We start from the raw sequence: 17,060 nt of genomic DNA on the forward strand, positions 1-17,060 counted from the left end.
AACAAAAATCGGCCTAAAACGTAATGATTTTCTTTGGGTAAAGGTTCATTCCAGCAATACTACAAAGCACAGTTCAAATTTGAGATGAATTTTAATAAAAGGTAAATAAATGCTTTTTACAGCTGAAACAACTATCACAATTACTATCAAAAGCTATATGTACTTTAAATATATTTGCCAGTGCCAAGGATATTTCATGAACTTGCACATTTACAATCTGTATCGAACACTCTGTAACAAGCTGCAAAGTAAGTCTTAATTATAAGACATCGGGGCGCAACCCCGCCATTGATGCAAGCCATACTTCGTTTTTTGCATTTCACTGTCGCAATCAGGTAATTTCCACATGGCTGTGTTATGTGTCGGTCCACACAACCTGAAGAGCGGCGAACCCTTGAAACGTGTCCTTGTTTGATCTCCTCTCTACTGTTGTTCCGAATTGGGAGTATGAATCCATCAAGTGGGGAGTCAGTTTTTAACCGGCCGTCTGCATTGAATTGATTGTCCTTGTCAACAGAGAGAGAGGCATGAATACCATTGTAGATCGCTGGAAGTGGGGATATCATGTCGATTAAAAGAAGGAATATATACAGCGAAAAATCGTTTATGAAAACCTAAATAATCAAAGGCTCCTGTGAGCCAACTCGTGAATGCAGATGACACATAGCAATTGAAATTTAGACGGCTACGGAAACTTCCTTGAAAGCTAAAAGAAACTATATCTTTGCCCGATTATGTAACGAAAAATAACCATTCTTGTACTCTTGTATCCTGATGCGCCGATTAAAAAAAAATCACGTGTTTTTTTTATTCAAAGTTCATAGAAGCACGCCATGTGCAGCTACGTCATGCAAATTCGTGTCCCCGATAGTCCGGGGCTACTGGATTTTGCGATCGGGCTAGTGGATTCTAGCCATCACTTGCCCGATGGGCAAGTGAAGTTTTTTTGGGAATTAAAATTACAAAATTACTGTAGGGCAAGCCGATCTCACAAAGGGAAATCTGTTCAACAAAGTATCGCATTACATTTCATGCCCGACATAAATGCGCGAAATTTTTCCTTTGGAGTTCAGTCCACGTAATCCTCAAGTAAAAATAATGAACTATGACAAGCTCTTGCTAAATAAGAATTATTTATCGACCGCGGCCTTTTGCTTCCCCATAAATTACCAGTTGTAAATTTCGAAAATGAAATATTTTTCCCTTTGAAACCTCCATGAAAGCTGACAAGATCTTAAAGTGTTCATTTCACCAGAAATTTGCATAATTTTGTTTACGACGTCAATGATGCGTGACATGGCACGTTCCGCTTTCGCGTGAAAACTGACAAATTAAATTATTTTTTAATTAAATTATTTCTATATGAAATTATTTTTAATTCTTAAAAGAAACCGCACTCCGTAGAAAAAACGAAAAAAACCTATAACTTTGCTCAGATTCAACGAAAAATCTCCATTCTTACACTAAAATGATTGTCAAATTATTCTCTACAGAATGAATGAGAGAATTCTGACGCGTCGTGAAAAAAATTTCCACGTTTTTTTTTTTTCACTAATTGAGTTTACGACCCCGGACTTTCTGAAAAACTGAAAAAACTTGTAACTTTGCTCAGATTGAACGAAAAATCTCCATTCTTGCACTAAATGATCGTCAAATTATTCTCTACATATTGAATAAGAATTTCCTGATGCGCCGTGAACAACAAATGTTCGCGTGTTTTTTTTCCACTAATTGAATTTAAAACTCATTCACTGCGCACGCCCGAAAGTTAACGACAAAACCGACCGACCGACCGACCGACCGACCAACTAACCAACCAAGTACACAGTCAACTATCGCTATAACTCGTTCATTGCGCTACGCGCATTCACGAGTTAAAAAGAAAGGAAGAAAACAAATTTTTAAAGGTTACCAGCAATCAACTTCGTGGTGGTTTAGAACGTGCACTCTGCACGTTCTGTTCAATGCTATTCCATGTATAAGTTAGTACCAATCCCAACCAAGTAATTTACTCCGTAAATTCAAAGAGACATGAAGGTTTTGCTCGGTGATAATAGTATCAGTATATGAATGATGGAAGTTAATGTAAAATTGTCTTACTCGTATCAGGTGTTTCTACATTTGCTCTTTTAATGGCATTATAGTATCTGTAAACCTTTCAGTAAGCTAAAAAAACAAGGTACTCACCTTGAAACTTCTGTGCATTTTTTATACACAGTATAAACTTTAACAGACTTTCAAATAAAATTTCTCTTGATTCAGTGGTGTACCTAATCTTATATAGTTTGTACTGACTTAAAGGGGAAGTATCATGAGGTTTTTGATATTTTTTGTTAAAAATGATGAAATAAGACCTTCAATCAGCTGCCAAATAATTCTAGAATGACGAGAGGAACGAAGTCAACTCAATTCTTCAAAGAAACAACTTGTGATCTGTTCTAGCGCATTTTGTAAACAAAAATGCGAGAACTTGAAAAACATTAGCCTAATATTTTTCAAGTTTCAATCCAAACCGGCCAACCCTGTCTCTGGCCAGAGGCACTAATCAGACAGTTTTATTGCACTGGGGTGATAATTTTTAACAAACTTGACAATATTTCGTTGTTTCTGCTGACAGTCAAACATTTTTGGGTTTTGAAATGACAGCAAATTTCCGTGATACTTCCCCTTTAAGGTTAAAACTTGAGCACCACTTTTATACATTTCACATGCAGGATAAATCAGTTTTAGTAATTCCAAAAATAGCTCAAACGGTTAAGTTTTTATGATATGAGAAAAGTGACAGCAAATGACTTCATTGTATCCATATGTATTATCGACTGATAGGTAAATGTATTTTTTACCTCAGCAACGGCAAAAGAATCCTGTCGTTCCTGGGTAACTGCAACCCAGTAGAGTCAACATTGCCCTGCAATTCACCTTGACCAAAAGCAACATGGTGACCTAGAGTGAAATGTACATTTCGCTTTAGGAAACTGAGTTAAAATGCTACATTCTACTGGAACGAGGTTTCATCGCCAAACTTCCGTCTTACTCAAAGCGGAAAGGAAAGAGGCTTGATGAACTGTTTTTCGTTGTTTTAAAAGGTTAGTTCTGTGAAACTAAGAAACCATGGTTGTGTCGGTAGGGACAACCAGTAAAAAATATATATTTGTTTTATCACGTTGCTAAGGTAAATGGACCTCTGTAAAGAGGTCAGTTTAGTGATGTATATACGTTGGAACGGAGATTCCCTCTGGACACCTGAAAAAGGAAACGGAAGTCTTCGATCGGACTTTACTCACAAAATTTGATCTTGCGGCAAATCAAATTGGGAGGTCTGAAAATGTTAAAAGATCCCGAAAACGTTCGCGCGCTAGATTGAAACAACAAGCTACTCTAGGTTATCGTCAGTTTTTCAATTCATTTTTTAAATAACAAGCTGATGAAGTTCAAGCTGGTGGTATATAACTTCTTAAGTAGATAAACAAAATGCCAAACATCTAAGCAATTAAGCCATGCAATTCTTGGTTTATTAATCATTATTGCTTTAAATTTCTAACCTTTATAAGTCAGTCAATTAAAACAGTCCTGAAAGGCATTTCAGGACGAAGTTTATTCCATGCTGATAACCGGAAATTGAATTGTGCTAACGGGTATTGAGCAAATTAGGCTTGATTTCAACCTCTTTCCCATGGTCTTCTCTCTTCTCTCATTTGATATACTTCAATTCAAGTGTACATAGAATTAATTATATATATCAACCACTGCTTTTTTGACCGAATGACATTCACTAGACTCTACTTAATATATTTTTGATAAGAATCTTTTTAATAAGAACGTTGAGGCTGAGATTAACTAAAATGTAACGACATACTAAAAAAATTACCCAGGCTGAGATTCAGTTAAGACCATGTTTAGTTTGACCATTTTTTTTTAGGAACAGTTTAAATACGGAAGAATAAAACATGTAAAACTTCAGTCTTTGTGTCCAACGTGACACCACATTATGGCAAATATTGCTCTTTGATAGGTGTACTGGTCACATAGATCTATTCAAATACTATAACAGGTAACTTAAGGGCATCTTAAGAACTTTTTCAGGCTGAAATTGCCAAACAAAAAAAACCTTCAGCCCAAGGCTCAAAATTATACTCCAAATGCATTTCTCTTGCTTTCTCATGCTTTCGTTTCCCTTTCAAATCTCTGTCCGAACGAAATAATAGAGCGTGCCGGTACACCGATTGGGTAAAAGTTTCTCGTGTGAAGTCCCATGACCAGCCGGAACCCGCCTCCTTTCCTGAGGGAGATTGGCTTGATTTTCGTCACTCAATCGGAGCTGTAATTCCCGAACAGCGCCTGGCAATCGAGCTATCCTGAGCTAAGGCACACCCTAGGGTCAAGTGGAAGTTATCAAATCGAGGGTTGAGGGGGCTCCAACTCCACACAGATAACGAGATAATGCGCCGATCAACTCGAAACCTCAACATCTCCCCCCCCCCCCCCCCGGGCAAACCCCAAGCATTTGAACTTTTTAAGATTGGATCGTTCAAATTCCCGACCCCTCGGGCCAAAATGGTGTTCAAATGCCCTACCTTATCGTCGGATTTGTCTGTCAAATGCCCCTGCTAAAGAACAATCGTTGTCGGCTCCTGTTATTTATTAAGTCGGACATTGTCAATCAACAAGTGTAAGCTGTTCTAACTCCGAAACACGGCAAAGGTTGTTAAAAATTAGTTAGCCGGCTACGTAGAATGACAAGTGGCAGGATATTCTTCAAAGCACTCCATGTGAATGTATTTTACTGTGGCAAAATTTAAGCCTTAAGGGGTCGATCAACAGTCCCCCCCCCCCCCCCCCCTCAAATTGGATCGGGTACGTGTTTGCTGACGTAAAAAGTGCTTGCAAGGCTTATAATTAGAGCTTCCTTTATAAGAAAAACATTCGTATTACTCGTATGTATTCGTATGTATCCGTATAGACTGCAAGCAGTCCCTCTCTGGTTAGTCGAGATGGTGTACTCATAGCGCAGCGAGACTGGAGCGAGGAGAAATACACAAGAAGAGACTGGGGGAGAGAAGGAAAAGAAAGGGACTGCGCTCTTAACTGTAACAAACGCGTTCGAATTTCCCGTCGCTCCAGCAACGGAAAATTCCGATTGGTCCATAAACAATAGCTGCTTTCAGACAAGTTTGATGTGTAATTAACTTCTTCACACGTTTGATGTCAACACTTCAGATCACTAGGAAAATGGCTTCGGTGAGAGAGAGAGTACTAGCAGCAATGTGTTCGTAAATTTAAGCGATCAACTCGGCGGCTTAGTCCTAAAAGAGGAACAGAAGAAGCTAGCAGTAGAAGCGCTTTCGTGGAAAATATGTAATGGTCGTTCTTCCCACTGGTTTCGGGAAATCCATTATTTATCAAAGCTTCGACTTTGCCAACACGGCCTCGATTGTGGTTGTTGTTCCGTTTCGCAGTATTTTCCAAGACCAGTTGCAGTCAAAAGACTTTGGGTTAAAAGCAGTTGCCTTCAAGATAGAAGATCCCACAATTATTAAAAGACATTTGTGCCAACAAGTACAATGTAATTTTCGCATCTGCGCGGAACAAGCTTTGTCGGCAGAATTCACCGCAGGATGCTTTAAAATGATATAACAACAGCTTTCCAGTTAATTTGAGCCACGCTCTTAATTACACTTTGGACGTTTGTGTCGTCGATTTCTTTTACTCTGGGCCCTGAAGAAAAATTCGAATTTTGGCCTTTTCAAAGAAGCTCGGCGATTATTCCCCTTCGCTCCTAATGTTCTGGCCCAGTGTTCTGGTCATTGAATAACAATGCGGAGTTGTTATCTATTAGCTGTCATTTTTAATTGGATTTTTAATGGGTTTAACGAATTGTGGGCGGAGTTACCCTGAACGCGTCCGTTACAGCTAAGAGCGCAGTCCCTTTCTTTTCCTTTCCCCTTTTTTCGGCCTCTCCCCAAGCCCCCTTCCGCTCGTTCGCTCTAGCTTTTTTTCGCGCTCGGCTATTTCGCGCAACCTCTCGACTATCCAGAAAGGGACTGCTTGCAGTCTAGTATCCGTATGTTTAATGCGCCGATCAAATCGAAACTTCAACATCCCCCCCCCCCCCGGGCAAACCCCGGGCATTTGACTATTTTCTGTGCCCGGGGGTGGGGAATTTGACCGGTAAGCCCTTCCCGGGGATGGGGAATTTGACCTTGCCTGGGTGGGGTGGGGAAAATTGAACCTGAAGTGTCAGGTTTCAAATCGCTCCTTTTGGGCGCCGAAGCCGCTAACAGCTATAAACTGGGATGTAGCTTTTGTGAGAGATTGGCTTACAAAAAAGGTCTTCAAAAGTGAGAGTGCTTAAATATTAATTATTTTTATAGATTGTATATAAACGATGTAGGTCAAGCTGCGGCTTTGTCCTGCAGTGAATAGTGAAAGAAATAAACACTGTCGAATGAAAAACCGTTTTGGCTTAAATTACAGAATATCTTGCCACTTGGGCAACATTCTACGTAGCCGGCTAACTAATTAAGATGTATTTCTATTTCTTTAACGATGTAGATTTTTTATGCAATGAGTTAGGCTGCGCCTTTGTCCCGCATTTATGTCTGCAGAGGTTTTTAGAATAGCCATAAAACAGCAGTGAGCAGTGAAAGAAAAAAAAACACTGTCGAATGAAAAACCGCCGCTTTGGCTTAAACTGCAGAATACCAAGTCGCTCGAACAGTCTACGTAGCCGGCTAACTCATTTTAAATATGTTATCACGTATTTCTCGTTAAACAACCTTTGCCGTGTTTCGGAGTTAGAACAGTTTACACTTGCCGATTGACATTGTCCGACTTAATAAATTCAATTTCCAATCATTTTTTAATAGTTTCAACGTTAAAGTTGTGGTTTTTGTAGGAACTCATGACAGCAGCCGACAAGGATTGTTCTTTAGGAGGGGCATTTGACAGACAAATCCGACGATAAGGTAGGGCATTTGAACACCATTTTTGCCCGAGGGGGCGAGAATTTGAACGATCCAATCTTCAAAAGTTCAAATGCCCGGGGTTTGCCCGGGGGGGGGGGGGGGATGTTGAAGTTTCGAGTTGATCGGCGCCATTAGCCGTATGTATCCGTATGTTACTCGTATGTTAGTCGTATGTATTCGTATGTATCCGTATGTTCCGTATGTTACCCGTATGTTACCCGTATGTACTCGTGTGGTGTTTTAGTCATGATCCTCACAGGTTTCTGCAGACAGCAGGGGTTTGTTGTTGGTCTCTATCACTGAAAATGCAAGATCTTCGGTGATTCGTCTGGTTGGGTTAGTTGTGGTTTTCAACTGTCAAAGATGCGGCTCCGATTCGATTGGGTTCATCAACGATCCATCAAACAAACGAAGTTTGACCTTGGAGCTTTGTAATGGCGAATTTCCGGTCTGTGTGATTCTGGATAAGTCGTCGTAACTCATCACGTTGCGTGTCGCTCCTGTATCCAGTTGACACTCTAGTTGCATTCCTAAACGGTCGGAATCGTTTAGAAAGTTCAGTCTTGGGGAGAGCTGTTTTCTTTGTGCTTTCACGTCTTCAAAGCGAAAGATCGGTTCTTCGTCCAATTCTTCGACAGATTCTTCGTCAGATTCTTCCACCGCGCGAACATCACGTGTGCTTTCCTTTGAAGATAAACAAACGGAGGCGAAGTGATTTTCCTTTCCACACGAATTGCATGTTTGGCCGAAAGCCGAGCAGTCTTTGAGCTTGTGATCTAGTAGCCTTCCGCATTGGTAGCACTTTCGTTTCGAGCTGTTGTGGCTTTTTTGCAGCCGGTTGGTGGTCCTTAGTAGCGCGCAGCTTTGTTTTGCCGCCGTTGCATAGAAACAAAGGCACCTCCATGGACTTCAGTTGAATGTTCGCGATTTCACTCGAACGGCAAATGTTCACGGCTTTGTTTAGCGTAACATCCTCTTTCTTGAGTGGACGTAGTTTCGTTGATTGATCGCTAACTCCTAGCATGATTTTGTCGCTTATAATTTCTTCCGTAAAGGTCCCGAATTGACATGGCGACGCTAGTTTGCTGATGCGGTTTACGAACTTATCCACGGTTTCTTCGGCGTTTTGTGTACACATGTTAAATACGTAGCGTTTATAGACTACATCGCGTTTAGGTTTGAAATGTGTTTCGAGTGCCTCGACGCATGTCTTGACATCCTTTCGCTCCTCGTCCGTTTGATAGTTTCAGATTCATAAAAATCTGCATGCATTCTCTCCTCATCACATACCGTAGCGTTGCTAACCTGATTTTAGGGTCTCGTTGGTCTAAACCTGTAGCAATCTCGTAGTCCTCCCACTGTTGTCTAAAGAACTCCCAATATCGCGACTTTGTCTCCTTGGCATATCATCGGCGACAGTACGGAAAAATTCGACGGTAAAACTCAACGATGTTGAGGGGTGTGGTACTTCTAACGTGTCAGGCATGTTGGTGTTGAGACCGTCGATCTGTTACTGCCTTGTTTTGAGTTAGTTCTTTACTTCTGACACCATGTTTCGATAGAAGAAGAAAGCTAAACACACTCTGTGTTTTCCAGAAGCCATTTGTAATCAACCGCTAGGAATCCAGTTACATGCGGTTTACTAACTGACATACCGGAAGTATACCGCAACAACAGAGCCATGTTGTTAACCGACGTTTTCATTTCATACAAAGCTAATTTTAACTAATAGCAAAGAAAAGTCTACAGTTAAAACTGAAGGACAAAACTTTTTCAAAAAAAAAAACCTTTATTGTCTTGTAATGGAACTAAAATCAAAGTTCAAGTTAACTCAGGATTAGCTTTATCGGGCTTTGAACAACTGGGCCCAGAGGTATATCGTAACGCGACAAAGTGATGTGATGTCTGTTCTAGCTTATCAATGACCTCTACACCTCTCTTCGTTATTATACACCTGTCAAACAAAGCACGATTCCTTCGTCAAGAACGCTCCAATTTCCACCGCTTTAACTGTCGAGTGCTTCTTAGAAGTTATTCTTTCGATTTACCAGCTCAAAATGGTCAATTTTCTTTTTAAAAACGGCACAGTTGAGTCTAAAACATGTAAACAATTTGGTATGCTACCAAATGCAAACTCACACAACTGTTCAGGACAAGAAAACAAGCAAAAATATAAACATAAACTCGCTATTCAGTTACGGCGACATGTCGTTCGAATCTCGATCTCAAAACTGCGGGTGAGAGACCGTCTTGGTCAGTTTCTTCTTCCGCTTCATCCTCGTCGTCGCTTGAAGCACGCGGTTCACCTTCGTACGGTTGGACCTGTACGAAAACCTCCATTTCTTCCGACATTTCGTCCGATTCATTCACTCCAGTTCCATCACTGTTCTCGTTAGAAGTATCCGAGGACAGATACGTATCGCTGTCTGACATTTTTTAAGCCTGAGGAGTTTCTGTCAAGGTTTAAACCACTGCTATCTTCTCAACAATCACAAGGAACAAGTGAGAAATATGATAGTAAACAAATCGCTACCACAGTTTCATACGTCATCACGGGCTTAACTCGTTCCCAGTCTCCGGAACCATTTGAAAGTGAAATTGACAGCACTTCCGAGGGGGAAAAACCCGGTTTTCAGTTTTTTTTTTTGGCATTTTTTTTTTCTCTCTATTCCGTTTGCATACATCATAATCTAAAGAAAAAGGCCAAAAAAATTTTCGTTTCATATGCACTTTAACACAAAAGTATAAGAATAACAGCTTCCTCAATCGTTACCTTTTGAGATAAATTACAAACCACATCCTTGTTGTGAATCAGAGAGGTAAACGTAAACCCTGAATAAACCTATAGGTGTATGATTTTTCGCCTATTTGTGATTTCGTAGGAAACACCTTTTTTTACACAAGCTTGTAATTATTTAATACATCAACGAAACACTGAGTCAACGTAAAAGCAGTTTACCTCAAGCCGCACCAATTGATCTTCTGCTTGAAAAGCTTCTCTCACTATACGACTAGTGAATACTCTTCGAACCCAGCGCCACGCACAAATTGCAATGTTACCATCTGATTTAACTCTTTGCTATTAACCCTAATTAAACGAAGAGTTCAAATAATGGAAATTGCTTCGCTTGCAAAAAGCTACGAAACGCAGTCTTAACTCAGAAGTATATAAAAAATGGGCGCTTTTTCAATTTTAATTGAAAAAGCGAGTTGAGATAAATTACAAACCATAAACTTGCCGTGAATCACACGAGTAAACGTAAACTCTAAATAATCCCCGATCTGCAGTACACTTTTCGCCTATTCGTCATTTCGTACAGAATACCGCTATTACAAGCTATCTCCAACAAACAGAGTCAACGTAAAAGCATGCAGTTACCTTAAGCAGTAATCGATGTCCTTCTCCAAAATTATCTCTAAGTACGACTAATGAACACGTTTCGAACACAACGCCACTCGCAAACTAAACGCTTAACTTCCTATTCGCCGTCTTTATCAACGTAGATTGCATCATCACAACGTAATCTTTTACCCAGATTGTTTTCGTAGCATGGCAATGACATCATTCATTTTTATGCGGGCATGCCGTGTCTAAAAATAGTTTCCCTTTCTCCTTTTACGCGGAATGCCCTGGGGACTGATAATTTTGCCCACCTCAGCCGCTACTGCTTCGGTCCAACAGCTTAAAGGCCGATGCTCACGGTCAAGCGCATGGGCGAGCAGACCGGCTCAAAAATAAATTGTACGGGTCGACGCTAAATTCAATGCGAGCTTGTGGTGGAACAATCTGTTGAAATTGCGCCCGAATTTGGATCATTTGCTCCTCGTTCTTCACTTTTTATAATCTTTGTTTCCTGTTGTAAATATAAATTCAATTTTTGTAAGGTTAAAAGTGTTTTCGCATCAAAAAACGATATTTTTGTCGATGGATCGTCAAAGGAGACGTCGCGGCCGACCTGCGACGGGACGTTCTGTGGACTCTCTGGAAGCACAGAAGTTAAAGAGGACAGAGTGGAGTGGATGTAGAAATCCTGTGTGGTTAACAAGATACGTCCACCAAACGTGGAAAATTGGTAAAGGGGTAAGTCTGTTTAAAATGGACAACGATTTCGCGGCACATCTGCTTCCGCTGGAAATGGCAAAGGTCGCCAACTGGCTTTGGATGAACTCGAGAGGATTTTCTCAGTACTCTAGATTTCAATCGTACTGTTTGTTCATATGGAAGTCAACTGTCAAAAACAGAATTCGACGGACAACCAGCATCAAACATCAGTGTTTTGCTTTGGATGGAAAAAATGTACAACATTGAGATGCGAAGCGAATAAATATGTGATCAAATGTGCGAGCTAGTTGTAGTCGTCTATTAGCAGGCTCGAATAGCGGGCAGTAGAAAACAAACCCAAAAGATTTGCGGCAAACTACAAAATCTATTGTAAGGTATTCAATTATCTATAAAATTATGGTCATTGCGAATGGCAAACGCAGTTTTGATTTGCCACCATGGCAGAGTTTTCTCAAATACATTCCAGTATCTCGGAAGGACGTTCAGTGTTTACTAAACGGTCGCATCGCTTCTTGAAGCTTGCGGATTTCTCGTTCTTCGCCCTCTCTCTGGTCTAATAAAATCAGGCTATGAACGAACACGCTATAGTAAGTTTAACACTGAATGCTGATGAAATACTGGATTTAGGTACGTAAGTTTGAGGGAGCTTCTCGGCTTTTCGAACCGCGCGTAATAAACAAAGGTCGATGCTGCGAGATATCGACGTAGTACTAAATTAAAACCGGATGCATTCGCATAAGTTCATAAGTTCTGGCATTTCTTGAATGTCATGGGACATGCACGAAGCGGCGCTGCAAAAATCCCCATGTGTTTTATATGAACAGCCTTTTTGTTTCTTTTTGAAACGTGACCGAAACACTGGCCGGTCAGTTTTATTTTTATGCCAGCAAGTTGTAAGACTTGCCCGCCGTATCCCGCCGGTGTTGTGTACTCGCTTCTAATTGGTCCAAAAACAATTGGTTTGACAGCGCTTACGTTATCGCTCGCACATGCGCCGAACCGTGAAACTCTCCCTTTAAATGCTTGATGAGGTCGGCTACAGTCCCCATTTTTTTCCCGTAATCATAACAGATTAAAAAATCGACGTACAACAAACACTGCCGGTATCCAACAAAAGTGTGAAGGAGGTGATTACTCTGGTACGTGCAAAACTGCGAGAACATTTTCACAGGAGGTGACCGGAAAAAAAAGTAGCTTGTAAAATGATTGGCCTATTTTGCAGAGAGGGGTTTGGGGGCGGTACTTGTTTGTGTAGCGAGATTTTTCTCAAGTGCTGTTTTCAGCAAAAAAGCAAAAGCTTTTTTTTGTTTTGTTGTTGTTCATAAATACAGTTCATTTCAAGAACGCGGACGCTACAAAATAACATTATATAAACAATAGCCTCCATTTGGCGCGAAAATATTTGTCCGCGGACATTATCTGTTCCGAGAAGCGAACAGTTTTCCGAGAGCGAAGCTCGGGGAAAACTGTGAGCTTCGAAGAGCAGATAATGTCCAAGGACAAATATCTGAGCATATTTTTAAAGCCAAATGGGGGCTATTGTGGTTATTATCCTTCTAATATTTTTCTCAAATGTAGCAACGAGCTTGAGTATTTGAACATTTCGCTTAAGGAAAGTTTACCGTCAAAAACGTTTAGAACGTATGTTGTTTTCTGAAACTGCTTTATCGACCAGCAGGTTTATCTCTCCTTCTGTCACAAAAGCAAACCATTCCCCAATCTTGACATTAATTTTAATTGTAAACAAGACGCGCCTTGAAGTTTTTGAAATTGGGGAAAATCACTTGGGGAATATCATCGGATATTCCCCAGTTTTAGCTGGGGTATATTCGGTCACGTGAGGCGTTTAGACCAATCGCGCGCGAGCGAAAATATTTGATGGATTATAATTACAATTATACTAACGATTGGTATAACTTACCTATCTAATACCACACGTAGTTATTACAAAACATTACACAGCCTAAATCTACTAACAGAATCAATACAATTCTTGGTGTCCTACAATATTTATTAGTATTAAAATAAAAATCTACGCTTACATGGACGCTACTAAATAACATAACGTTTGTAATACTAACGGTTTACAGTAACTTACCTATCTAATACTACACGTAGCGATTACAATACATTACACAGCCTCAACCTACTAACAAAATCAATACAATTCTTAGTGCCCTACAATATTAATTAATATTAAAATAGCTGAGGTAATTACGCTATACCACTGGGGGTAATTAAATATACAAGGCATTGTAGACTAGTTTATTGCCTTTTTGGTTTTAACGAATCTATCAAGGAAGCTTTTAGAGACGCCGGTAAATTGGTTGTCTTTACATCTTTTTCTTAACGAGTTTAGAGAAGATAGTAGGCCGAGTAAAGTAAGAAAGCTAGTTTTAACATCGAAGCGGTCTTTCAGTTCATGTAAGGAAAGAAAGGCATTTCCATCTTTTAGTAAATCTGCGACCTTTCAAATACCTTTAGAGTACCATAGTTGGTAGAAAACAGGTTTATTGTCTATTCGTATAAGAGAATTATGCAATATAGGTAAAGAAAGGAAGTGATCTAGAGAATTCGCATTTCGTTCGTAACTTGTTTCTGACCACTAAAATGATAAATGTAGAATTTCTGTGGTAAACGTATCTGTTGTTGTTACGTGTTTGTGTATATCCTGCTTATTCAGGTTGCCTCTGAAAATGGCCGGACCTCCATATTGATGTACTTGCCATTCGAATAAATAATTCCATTTTCCGTAGTTTTCTTGGTCAAGATATTTTTTAACCCAAGTGGACTTCAGTGCTTTATTAAAGGATATTATTATTAAGTCAATCATAATTAGACCACCTTCAGAGAAATCGCTAATCATTATGTTTCGTTTGATCTTATCCCCCTTATCGCTCCATAAAAACTTTGAAAAACCGAGAATTAAGATCCTCCAACACTTTTTGATTTGTTGGTAACGGCGAAAGAATATAAACTAATTCCAAAAATTTCAAAACAGTTACTGATTTTAGCTAATTTGTCTGCGTAGATTGCCTCCAGTGTTTCTTTGGGGTTTGTGCGAAGCCAAACCCCTAATGCTTTTCCCTTATGCTTTAATCCTTTTTAGATTCTTTCAGGACATAAGATTACATCGCTTTCCTTGTATGCTCCAATCCAAAGAGGTTCTATTTTCTTATTGTTAATTTCCAGGACTTGCACAGCTGATAAGAGAGATTCTTTTGACCCGTCAAGAATAAGTGAGGTATCATCGGCAATATTGGCTAATTTTAACTTCGTTTTGGGATATCATTATTCTCTTTTTACTTTTGGTTTTCCGGATTTTTTTCGGCAAGAACTTCCATTCAAAGAACGAAAAGGTAAGGCGAAAGGGGGCAGCCTTGTCTAACTCCTCTTCCCAGGTTAAAAAAAAAAAAAACTACAGTTGATCAACCATTATTCGAGACACAGCTTTCGATATTGTTATAGCACATTTTTGATCCATTTAACAGTTGATGAGCCAAAGCCAAACATTTCAAGTGTTTTTTTTTTTTGTTGTTTGAATAGATGAACATTCCAGGGTATCGAAAGCTTTCTCAAAGTCTAAGAAGAGTAATAGTCCTGGAAGGTTTTCCTCTGCAGTGTCGTAAACAATTCCATCAATTAGTCTAATGTTATCTCCAATAAATAGGCCTTTCATAAATCCAGTTTGGTCACTATTTACCAACTTTGGTAGGGGTTTTTTTTTAACACGGCTAGCAAGAGCAGTTTGCCACAATCTTATAATCACAGTTAAGGAGCGTAATCGGGCGCCAGTTTTTAATAAGGGAATGGTCTGCATCCTTCTCAGGAAAATGTTTAATGATTCCCGGCCTCTTCTTTGCGTGATTGAGAACTGTCCTTGTTTGTGCGAATAATTTATTGACTCTAGCAAGTGGTCTGAAATATCATGTCAGAAAACTTTATAAAATTCCTCTGGTATGCCATCCGAGCCTGGTGACTTATTGGATTCCATAGTTTTTAATACCTTTAAAAGTTCCCCTTCGGCTAGTAAATCTTCACATTTTTCTTTTCCATCCTCGCTTAAAGTGTTAACGTTTGAGTCTTCAACAAAACTGCAAAATAAATTGTCCAAATCATGTTCCAATACAGGATTTAAAGAAAACTTCGTAAAAATTTTGGCATTGATTTAAAATCTCCTTATCGGTTGTAACAAACTCGTCGGCTGTTATTTTTAACTGGCTGATAACTCCATTTCTATAATGTCTTTTCTCAAGGTTTAGGAAGTACTTAGTGTTTTTTTTTTCACCCTCATTGTACCACCTGCATTTAGCTCTTAAGATGGCTCCTTTTGTTTTATGTTCAATTATTTTTTCGAGTTCAGCTTTCGTTTCTTCCAGTTCTCTGGATGCTTCTTTCGTTTCTTGATTTACATTCTTATTAGAATCAAGAATCTCTTGTAGTACAGTTATCGTTTTCTCTAACTCTTCCTCTTTCTTTGTGTTTTTTTTTTCTTTAGCATGGTGAATGGACTGTTCACGTATTTTAAGCTTAATCATATCCCACCTCAAAGCTGGGTTGACGCTGGCGTCTTTTGAATACTCGTCATTAACACCTTCAACTGTCATCCGAATTTTGTTTACGTAGTTGTTATCCGAGAGAAAAGAGGTGTTGAGTTTCCAGTAACCTGGACCACGAGCTAGGAATGAGCAATGTTAAAATCATTGAAAGGTATTCGTTTATTGACAAATCAAAGGTATGAACACAACAAAATCCCTGACTTTCTCAAATAATTACCCAATTGTTCCTCCTTTCTTTTTTTTCTTTTTTTATTCTTTATCTTTTCTCCTGGCGATATGGAAATTAGTATATTATTAGTATGGAAATTATATATCCTAAAATGTGCATAACAATTCCTTCCTTTTTCCTTTTTTTCCCTCTGGGTCGGTTAAAACCCCATTGGAACAAAAGAATGCTAACGCTAACACCTTAAAGGTACCTCGCAGAACAACAACCATACGGAAATTATTTTTACTTTGTTTACTGTTTTCCTTCGTTAGTTGTTTCTTATTTATGTCTCTTTGTGTTTTATGTTAGTGATACCTTCGCTAACGATATGGAGTTACAAATAGCCCACTTTGAAAAAGAGTGATGGCCTGGGTCGAGAGTAGCTGCCCAAGCGATTGTGGGATTGTTTGGGGGGACGATAACAATAGCCATCGTCCCCCCAAACAATCCCACAATCACTTGGGCAGTTACTCTCGACCCAGGCCATCACTCTTTTTCAAAGTGGGCTATAGGCTCACTTAATGTACGAGGCATTGGAAGCAAACAAAAGAGAAGTCCAAATTCTCCGGTTATATTCTGATGTCGATGGCCGATTTTAACATATGCGACATAGAATCTGAAGGGAAAATTATAACTCAAGCCACCTTGTATCCTCCTAGTGAAGACGATTCAAACTTTTTTCAAAACTTTTTTAACCACTTACATGACGATGTAATAATAGGCGGAGACTTAATTTGGTTCTAGATATCGACAAGGATAAATTGAAAGGGCGGTCGCTACAGAACGCACTCAAAATCCGTAAAATTGCTTAAGGAAATTTCTGCCGATCTAGATCTTTTGGACGCCTGGAGAGTCCTAAATCCTGACACTCGCAGAGATATAAACATGAAATTCATCAGTTGTAGATTAGATTTTTTTTTCTAGTGAGCCAAAGCATGATGTGTAATGTAAAACGAACCGATATTTCTTTTGGTTTTACAACAGACCATTCTTTGATATCAATCAACCCGGCGATGCATTCCAATCAAATGTGCAAAAGCTAGGTTCGGACATGAGAAGTTTCCACGTGTGAACAGGGCCTTACTTTTTCAAATATTCCCTCCCCTCCCATCAAAAATTAGCTTGGCGCCTGGGCCTAAGAACTAAAACTATAACTGTCTATTGTTTTCTGGTCTTTTGAGGTCTTTTCAGATTGAATGTGCGTATAGGAAGTGAAAAAATCGCTTTCTTTTCGCAACCGCTTAAATTTCGTAAATAATTGCGAG

General features: G+C 39.4%; 1 long non-coding RNA gene across 1 annotated transcript; it reads right to left on the bottom strand.

The window, feature by feature from the left end:
* Positions 1-8: 8 nt before the first annotated feature.
* On the bottom strand, positions 9-16,133 carry LOC146482650 (uncharacterized). Its single transcript, XR_014864101.1, has 5 exons — positions 12,701-16,133; positions 10,345-12,584; positions 9,925-10,053; positions 2,844-2,943; positions 9-614 (listed from the first exon to the last, which is right to left on the bottom strand). It is a non-coding gene; the product is annotated as an uncharacterized LOC146482650 (long non-coding RNA).
* Between the last annotated feature and the right edge of the window lie 927 nt (positions 16,134-17,060).

This window comes from Pavona decussata, unplaced genomic scaffold (genome assembly GCF_977016875.1).
Source record: "Pavona decussata unplaced genomic scaffold, jaPavDecu1.1 SCAFFOLD_45, whole genome shotgun sequence".
In the NCBI taxonomy this organism is placed as follows: Eukaryota; Metazoa; Cnidaria; class Anthozoa; order Scleractinia; family Agariciidae; genus Pavona; species Pavona decussata.